This window comes from Stenella coeruleoalba (assembly GCF_951394435.1).
Source record: "Stenella coeruleoalba genome assembly, chromosome: 2".
Lineage (NCBI taxonomy): Eukaryota > Metazoa > Chordata > Mammalia > Artiodactyla > Delphinidae > Stenella > Stenella coeruleoalba.
Window position 1 is genome coordinate 71766159 of NC_137147.1, and position 9885 is coordinate 71776043.

Sequence of the window (9885 nt, forward strand, 5' to 3'; positions counted from 1 at the left end):
AAATATATATAGAAGATTCCATCCAAAAGCAACAAAATACTCATTCTTTTCATGTGCACATGGAATATTCTCTGGGACAGATCACACGCCAGGCCACAAAACAAGCCTCGATAAATTCAAGAAAATTGAAATCATTAAAAATTAAGAAAATTGAAGTCATATCTCACATCTTTGCTGACTACAACATTGAGACTAGAGATCAACTACAAGAAAAAAACTGCAAAAAACACAAAGATGTGGAGGCCAAACAATATGGTACTAAACAACCAATGGATCACTGAAGAAATGAAAGAAGAAATTAAAAAACACCTGGAGACAAATGAAAACAAACACAACGATCCAATATCTGTGGGATGCAGCAAAAGCAGTCCTAAGAGGGAAGTTTATAGTGATACAAGCCTAATTAGTGAGTAGTTTTCCCTATGGAATTGTTGCAGAGTATGAGGACTCTGCCTCCATGATTCGCAAATTTCTTGGTTGCCTGAGAAAATGGTAACTGACCAGGAGAATTCTTGTCCTTCTTTGGAGTCAAACTCTCATGTAATATCTTCACTTTTATCCTTACAAATTCTGTCAAGGTAGACAAATTGAGGAAAGACATCAGGTCAGCTTCCTGCCTAGTCACCCAGGCAAAGCCTCCTTTGTACTCTAAGGCTGACCAAAATAATCCCAGTTTTTTCTCTCTATGGGGGTAACTCCAGGGTCTCTCAACTGAGCAAAATTATACTAATATTTTTCAACTGGGGATAACCTCAGTGTCTTTCACCTGAGTAACATATAGGTACCTCTTCTTGAACCTAAGTTCAAGGATAACCTACTCCTCATAGTGAAGAGTTTATCAATCTCTGAATAAACTCTGAATCTTCTACCAGAAACGGGAGATCCAGTATCAGGAGAGACTCACAAAGGAGGCTGATGGGCACAAGGGGCCCTGCTGGTACCAAGGCTCCAGATCCTTATAGGGTTCAGGTGAAGAAGAGAAGTCTGCTCTGGGTCCCTTCAGAGTCACCAAAACTGTTGACAAAAAACAAAAAACAAACACACAACATTAAAGCTGTGAGTCGAGTTTATTCAGTGTCTTACTGAAAACTGTATATAGCCTGGGAGACAGCCTCTCAGATAGCTCTGAGAAACTATTTCAAGGAAGTAAGGGGAGGTCAGTAACTATGTGATTTTGGCAAAGGGAGACTGTGCAACCAAGCACACATCTTGGTAGAAGGTTGTTAGTTGTTGCTAGTCACAAGGAACAGATATCTTAGTTAATGGTTTCAGTGCTTTTCTAAGTATGAGAAGATGCAAGAATTGGGGTTCATTGAATTTTCTTTTGAAAACATATCTAAAGGTCTATTCTGCCAGTTTTCCCAGAGCACAGAGTGCCTCATTCCTAATCTCTGACCTGAATTCCTTTCAGGGTGTGTTGAAGGTCAGCAACTCCAGTGGCTAGTAACTGAATCCTTGTAGAACTGGTTGGCAAGTGACATTCTTTAGTTGGCAGTACAAATTATAAACATGGATTTCAAGGAAGACAAATTACTGAAAGAGTCCCTTTCTTTGGATCAATTAAAAGTGGCTCCTCTTGGTATTGTCTAGGAATTCCAGACATGAAGAAATCTAATATGGGGAATTAGGTACTTCCAAAATAACTAGAAGGCCTGACAGATCAAAGGTCAAAGAAAATAATGGCAAGTTTTTAGGAAATCAGGACATTGTAAAAATGACTGAAATCATGGTTTCATTTTCCTGCATCCCTGAGGCAGCTGATTCACAGAAGACCCAGATACCTCTTGTGATATTGTAATTTTTAATAATACATATATATTTGTTCTTTGTCCCAGTTCCTGGCACAGAGCTCCTAAATAAAATCTTTGGAATTTCCTAAGAGATAAGAACATTAAAGATGTCTTTTGTTATTTATAACAAACTCCTTTCAACCAGACCTGAGTTTATGTTAATGAAGTGACTTTTGGAAAGCCTCTAAGCCAGAGGAACCAATCTCCTGGTTAGAGGGTTGGAACCTCCCAGGAAGGGAAAGAGGCTGAAGATTGAGTTCAGTCACCAATGGCCAATGAGTTCATCAATCAGGTCTAAGTAATGAAGATTCCATATGAGGCTACTGTTTCCCCATACCTTGCCCTGTGCATTTCTTCTCTCTGGCTCTTCCTAACTTCCATTCTTTTATAATGAACCAGTAATCTGGTAAGTAAATAGAGGAATTTTCCAAGACAGGAGTGTTTTTCCTCTTTTACCTCTGGTATCTGCCAAAGCCCACACACCACCTTCTCCAGAGCAGTCAAGGCTTCTGCTTCAAGTATATTCAAAATGTCGCAGGATGTTTCTCATGGTAGAATATAAGCTAGAAATCTTAGGGCAAGGGAGTTAAGAAAACACATCTGCTGCACTTCCTGTCCCTGAAAACCAGGAGAAAAAATAAGAGTTGGGACAAATGCTGGTTACAAAACGAGCAGGCAAAACGTACACACACACACACACACACACACACACACACACACACACACACACACACACGAAACAAAACCTCACACTATGTAGCTCAGTAGACCAACTGAAAGACAGGTAGCCTCTCCTGCAAGCTGATTCAGAGCCACAAGAGTACGTAGGGCTCAGAGAGCTGGGTTTAGTTTCCACTGAAACCTTGTCATCAACTTTGTATAGGATGCAATACCAGCAGGTGTCAATGTCCTTAGGTTAAGCTTATTAATCTTGTGGTTTAAATAATCTTCACTTTTACTGATTTGGGGCTGCTCTAGTCATCAATTAATGAGAGAAATGTTGTAATCATTTACTATGATGGTGTATTTATTGTTTTCTTGTAATTTTGTAACATTTTTATATTTTTAAGTATATACAATTATAGAGTCACTATATCTTCCTGGTGAATGAATATTTCTTCAATATGTAGTAATTCTATTTACCTTTTTTTTTTGCCCTGGAATCTACTTTATCTGAGACGAATATAGGCATACAGTTTTCTTTGAATAGTATTTGTCTGGCATATATTTATTTCATCTCATCTATTTCAATCTTTCTATGTTATTCTTTTTTAGGTTGATGCCTTATACAATAAATAGCATTCACTAGATTTTGTAGGATTTTTATTCAGTCTGAAAATTATTGTCTTTTACCTAGAAAGTTTGTACATTTGCCAGGAAGACCTATTTATTTGGATTTATTTCTACCATATTATTTGTCTTATTTTTTTTTCTATATTCCTTTTTTCTCTCATTTCTTGAATTCTTTTGAATAAATTAAATATCTTTTGTTTTCATCTTAAAATATTCCTATACTAGTTTGGAAGTTAAATATTCTGCTTCTATTCTTTAGGTATTTACCTTTACATTTTAACATGCCAACTTAGTTTCTAGATTTAAACAGTATATTACCCCCTCCCAAATATGGCAATTATGTACAGTTATAACAATGACTGCCTTCATAACTTACATGCTATGTTTCTAGTACTTTAATTCTATCTCCTCTAATTAGCAAAAATTAGATATTACTATTGTTGTTGTTTACAGTTCGCATTGGTTTAGAATTGTTCGCATGTTTTCTTTCTCTAATAAACGATCCAATAAATAGCACATCTCCTACTTGTTCAGACTATGAACTAATTAAAAGATAAACAAGAAGGATTCATGCATATAGGGAAAAAATGACTGATATTCAAGAACATGGCTTAAATCTGTGGCAAGAGAGCTTCATAATATTGAGCCAGAGAAAGAGAAATTTACCCACAGGCAGTGTGAAAATGTGGGTCCCTCTCTACGTGGGAGTACTCCCCTAGAAACATGGATGGAGGAGCAAAGTGGAACTTGTGCATCCTGCAAATAGGCATCTGATCACAGTCTACAGCACTAGTGCTTTTGTTATATGTTAAGTACCTTATAATAACAAGTTTTGTAATCAGTATAAAATACTCTGTTCTGTCCATTTCTTAAGAATTTGAAGCATTTAAATGATGAAAGTTTAACTCTAGTTTCTAATCTTCAAAATATATACTATTTCAATTCTATATTTAGCTCAGGGAAATTTTCTTCTATATTGTTTAATTATTGCCTTTCTTCCATCTGTTCCCCCCTTTTTCTGGGACACACATTATTGGTATATTAATTTTCCTGTATCTCTTTTGTAGGCATTTTATTTTCCCCATGAGATTTATAATTCTTTGATCTTTCCTTTTGTATTTTATGAGTTAATTTTTCAGACCACTAATTCAAGTTTAAACAATGATTTTCTTCAACTAAAATTCTCTGACAATTTTTTTTAATTGTTTTTAAAACATTTCTAGGAAGAACAGGGTATCTTATCAAAGGTTTAGTACAGGAGCACATAACACTGTGGTATTTAAAATATATAGCAACATACACACACTACTGTATATAAAATAGATAACTGATAAGGTCCTACTATATAGCACAGGGAACTCTACTCAGTACTCTGTAGTGGCCTGTATGGAAAAAGAATCTAAAAAAAAAGAGTGGATATATGTATATGTATATAACTGATTCACTTTGCTGTATACCTGAAACTAACACAACATTATAAATCAACTATACTCCAATAAAACTTTTTTTAAAAAAACCAATAAAATATATAGCAAACAGCATTGAGAAGTGTTTTCAGCTAATTCTAAGGGTTCAAGATCAGAGTTCCATTCCTTGAGGAACTGAAATACTAGGCAAATTAATGAGCTTGTGCAAGGGATATATGATAAGACACCAGTAATCAAAGCTGGAGTAAAAGCAAAGAGAGCATAGTGAAAATTTGGCAGACATCCTGTAATTAATATAGGGGCCAAAGTTCAAAATTAGGTATTCAGAAAGCTAAACTTGTTGCTTTATCTAAAGGATGCTCCATAAATGACTGCCCTATATGGAGAATGAGATGATGACGAGAACCTAGAGATCCAGGTGTGGCAGGAGTCTGAGAATTAAACTGCCCCTGTCTGCTTCTAGAATAAAATTGTTTTCTAAGACCCACAAACTAATAGATTTAGGGTTTGGAGAGCAGGTCAGCAAAGGTGGCTCCTTATTTAATGTGGATCAGGCCCACTGATTGTTTGCAAGTGAGGGGATATAATATCTATATTAATAGTGGAGGTAATCCTCATGCAACAATTCCAGAGTCTGCACATGCTATTGACACAAAGTACTGAAATAGAGTTTACCGTTTCTAGGGCTGTCTGGGATAACATATTGGGTCAAGGTTGGACAAAGGGAGCAAAATGAGCATGGGAAACAAAGTATAGTTCACAGAATTTACAATGCTGCAACTGCTGTTCAATGTGATGGGAGGAAGTACACCACCCCGTGGTAGGAACAGAGGATGAATCTGTCCAGAGCAAGAGAGAAATGGCCTGTGTGGGAAAAGGATGGTTGGAGGAGCACTTGACAGATGTCATCAGTATTAACAGAAAGGTCAAGGAGAATGAGAGTAGAGAGGAAGAACTGAGAACAATTGGAAAAATAATCAATACCTAGATTTTTAGAAGAATTCTGAAGTCATGAATACCAAGGCTAGCCATCATGTTTTTGCTGAGAGAATCAGCAAGAGAAAACAGAAGGTCACTGTACTGATGGAGTGAAGATGGTGTTTTCTCATCCATCTGACAACAAATACATGCTTCGTGTGTTGTGATCTGTGGCTGTCTCTGGAGCTGTCTCTGGAGCTTTGATCATTTATGAATGTTATTTCATCATATGCATGATATGTGGGAGGGAAATCCTATATAAATGGGATTACTGCAACGTGCACCTCACAGCTGCATGCAGTTTGTAAATAATTGAACAAGATTTTCTTGCCACTGCCAACCTCCCAGGTGAGTTAGATATAGGACACATTAAAATAAAGTTAGATCAATGTAGTTCCATCTGGGCTTGTTATCATGTGAAGGCCATCTTGTAATGAAGAATACTCAAGGATGACATCTGAAACAATAGTTCCTCAGGTTGATGAGTTCAGTAATGAATCACTCCATGATTTCCTTCCAAGACTGATTAAAACAGCACTTGAGTTCCAGAAAACACTGAAGTGCTTGTAAATGAAGCAAACAGATGTCTGGTGAAAAACAAGGCAGGGCATGCTCATACAGAGGTCAGTGTCTTTATGGTGAAACAAAACCCCCTCATCAAACTCATATGAAAGTATTTCTTTCATATTGAATAATTCTGATTTTGTGAGGCTTCTCTGCAAGTCGGTTGATTGTAACCTCTATCTAATGTAACTGGACCAATATTAAGAATCTGTTTATTATTTATATCTTCACAAATAGAGTCTGCAAGGGTATATATCTTACTTAATCATGCATTCACTCAAGAATTACTGAAAACGCACCTAATGTGTGAAAATGTTAGTTTCAGATGGTAAAATAAAACTGAATTAGATCTAGCCTTGACCAAGAGGAGCACACTAACAGGAAGATAATTAATATCCATTACTCGCCAGACTAGTCTATATTGTAATATAGTCCATAAGAAAAGTATAAAGTATTATAAAAGTTCTATTTTGTTTTTAAGCTGAAGAGAGATTGGAATAGGCTACTTTGAGGATGGGATATATGAACAAGACAAAAAATGTTAAGATCTACTTATGTAAGAATATACAGTATAGGGAGTAAACCCAGTGATCAAAGGAATGGAGAAATGAATAACAGTAGAATTGTAAACTTGAAGGGACCACAAGGTGACATTTGATTCAGGAGATATGTAAAATATCTTGATTCAAAATAATTTCTATTAAGTTTTGTAATATTTGATTAATAATTATGTTATATTGCCTTATGTGTATATAAGTGTATGTCTTTGTGGGACCTTAAGGACAGGAATCATGTATATATTTACATTCCCACAGAAAGTGCTTAGTATGTAGTTGGCCAGCAAAAATACTTGTCAGGTCAAAACAAATATATGGAAGAGTATGGTCTTAGAAATGGTGGGTGGACCACCTCCTCTGGTTACTTTTTGTTCCCTTTTCACTTTGTAATAATAAGATATGATTTCTGCATCTCTTCATTCTCCTTAGCTTCTTTTATCCATTTTATTACAGTCCTTAAAATGCACATCTCATTACTTTCTTCAATTTTCATGTGACATGACATCATTTCCTTCATGCTCCTCATTAGATTATTTAACATGCTCATCTCATTACACCTTTCCCATCTTGCATCTCATTACACCCCTTAAACATGCACATCTCATTACACCGTTCTTACATATCTCATTACACGATTCCATTTTTGTATCTCATTGTCATTTCATTTCTGCATCTTATTACATTAAAACCTAGTTCCCATTTTATCTTACATATTTGGAAAATTTATATAGTCTCCCTTCCTTCTTTTATGCATCTAATTATATGGCCTCACCTTTATGTGACCAGCTCATTACACTTTTCCTTTCACCCATCTCATTTCAGATCTGAAGGATGCCCATCTTACAGGACACTTCCTGAGACAGCTCATTATACCATCTCACATATTCACTTCATAACAACTTTTTAACATATATGTCTTATTACATACAACTCTTCATGAATCTCATTAAAATCTTGGAAGGTATGCATCTCACTATCCTCTTCTCTCTTATGCATCCTGTCACTGAATCACAACTATATATCTCATTAAAATATTTATTTTTATTATTTTAATATGTCCCTTTTTATAAAATTTCTATTTGCTAATATTTCAGTACTTCATTACATGTTTTATTTCAATGTATAATGAGAATGACCACATATCTTTCAAAAAAGGGGTTTTCTTAAATACTATTTCATATGTCTTTAAATTATTATATTATTACATGGTTGCTTCTCAAACTGGTACCCTGGGGATGTTAACAGATATGCAGTAAAAATAAGTTCAAATACCTCTGGGTTAATAATAATTTTATAAGTTTACATAGGTTAACAAAATTAATTAAAAAAAACTTTCTTATTTCAGGATTTCTTGGAGTTTTTTATATGCTCTTGAGAGCTACACATATTCAGAAAAAAGGTCTGGCTTGTAACATTTCTCAAAGGGTTCAGCCATGCATTTTAGTCATAGAACATATATTATCTGCTCCCAAAACTTGTGTCCCATAGAGCACAATTTAAGAAAGTCTGCAGTGTAATATTTTATATATTCACATCTATATGCAGTTCTTTATTTACCACTACTTATTTTACTTGCAATCCTGCATGGCTTTCTGGAACTAATGAGTGATTCATTGAGTAATACCTCATCACAGTGGTTCTAAACTCTGGTAAGTAGCAGCGTAACCTGAAGAACTTGGTGAAAATACAAAGACCTTAGCTCCATCCTATTTCAGCAAGCCTGGCCTTTGCGTGCTTTATTAGCTTTCCAGGTGACTCTGATACACACTGAAGTTGGGGAACTACTGCTTTATTGAGTGCTTACTGTATTACATTCTATGTGAGAATACATTATGACATACAAAGATATGGGCCCTAATCATGAAATTATAACAATGCAATGATCATGGCTGCTTTCTTTCTCCTTAGCTACTAGGAAAAGACATGCAGGTACTTTTTCCCAGTGAGTTGGCCTGCTTATCTAACTGCTGCCAGGACACTGAAGCTGTTTGCTTAGCGGTTGGAGCACAAGCTTTGACATCAGACAGACCTCAGTTTGAATCTCCTTTCTACCAACATCTGATGATGTTGGCAAAGGACACTACATCTTCAGGCATCAATTTCCTCAACTGTAAAATTGGGTAATGATACTTTCTCATATCATTATTAAGAATAAATGAGCTTAGTACAAAGAAAATTCTTATCACAGTCACTTGCACAGAGTGGCTCCTCAAGAAATAATAACTATTATTGGTAACTTTATTTTGACCCCCATATGCCACATTAAGTTGACTGTTTTTTGAAATTACTACTACTGTGTATCAACTGATCATCAGTTAACAGAAGTAAGGATTAATGAACAGATAATTTCCCCATGTGATCATCAAGAAAGATTGTACTTAAAAACTACAACTTTTCCTGTGTTCTAGGGACTTTACAAACTGTAGCATATACAGTAGATGATTACCATCCTATTATAGGACAAAAATCCAGAAGTTACATGCTCATACATGCATAATAAATGGTGTGGTAGTGATCTAGACAATAGAAAACCTCAGTGCCTGTCTCTAAAGTTGAGTGATCTTTAGATAAGTTGTTTCACTTCTGACAGTCTTAATTTCTTATCACCTGTGCAAATGACACTACTAATCCTTGTGACTAAAACATTGTCATCATCACATAATATCATCCATGTGAAAATATATTATACAAAATATTTAGTACAACCCTAAGAGGGGAATTTGTCATTATTTCTCAACATTTTTCAGAAAAGTTAGCTCCCATGAGAACCTCAGTTAGTTACAAGTGTATTTGCAGGTAGCAAATTTGCTCTCTTAACTATTCACACTGATTCTTTGAGAGGCTCAGGCACAGACCTAGAGATTCTGATTCATGAGATCTTGGATGAGGACAAGACAAAGATACTTTTTGTAAAAAGCAACCCCTTTCCATCCCCAAGATGATGCAGGAAAGCTGATAAAGAATCCTGGAGATATGTATAACTGATTCACTTTGTTATAAAGTAGAAACTAACACACCATTGTAAAGCAATTATACCCCAATAAAGATGTTAAAAAAAAAAAGAATCCTGAAGGAGTGGTTCTCAAACTTACCTGCATACTGCAATCAATCAACTGAGGAGCTTTAAAAAATAGGATGCCTGGGTCCCACCAACAGAGATTCTAAATTAATTGATTCATGGTGAGATCTGGAAGTCAGAATCTTACAAGAACCATGGCTGATTCTAATGTGCAATAAAGCTGAAGAACCTCTGCGCTTTCAATTCAAAGGGCCTCT

The 9885-nt window shown here is 35.6% G+C and overlaps 1 long non-coding RNA gene across 1 annotated transcript in view; it reads left to right on the plus strand.

Annotated features, from left to right (window-relative positions):
• The window catches only part of LOC307182973, a 459338-nt gene extending 450642 nt beyond the window's left edge, over positions 1-8696 (plus strand). Inside the window, exon 17 of the long non-coding RNA XR_013827313.1 lies at positions 8518-8696. This is a non-coding gene — a long non-coding RNA (uncharacterized lncRNA). The remainder of the gene's footprint in view (positions 1-8517) is intronic.
• The last annotated feature ends 1189 nt before the right edge of the window (positions 8697-9885 follow it).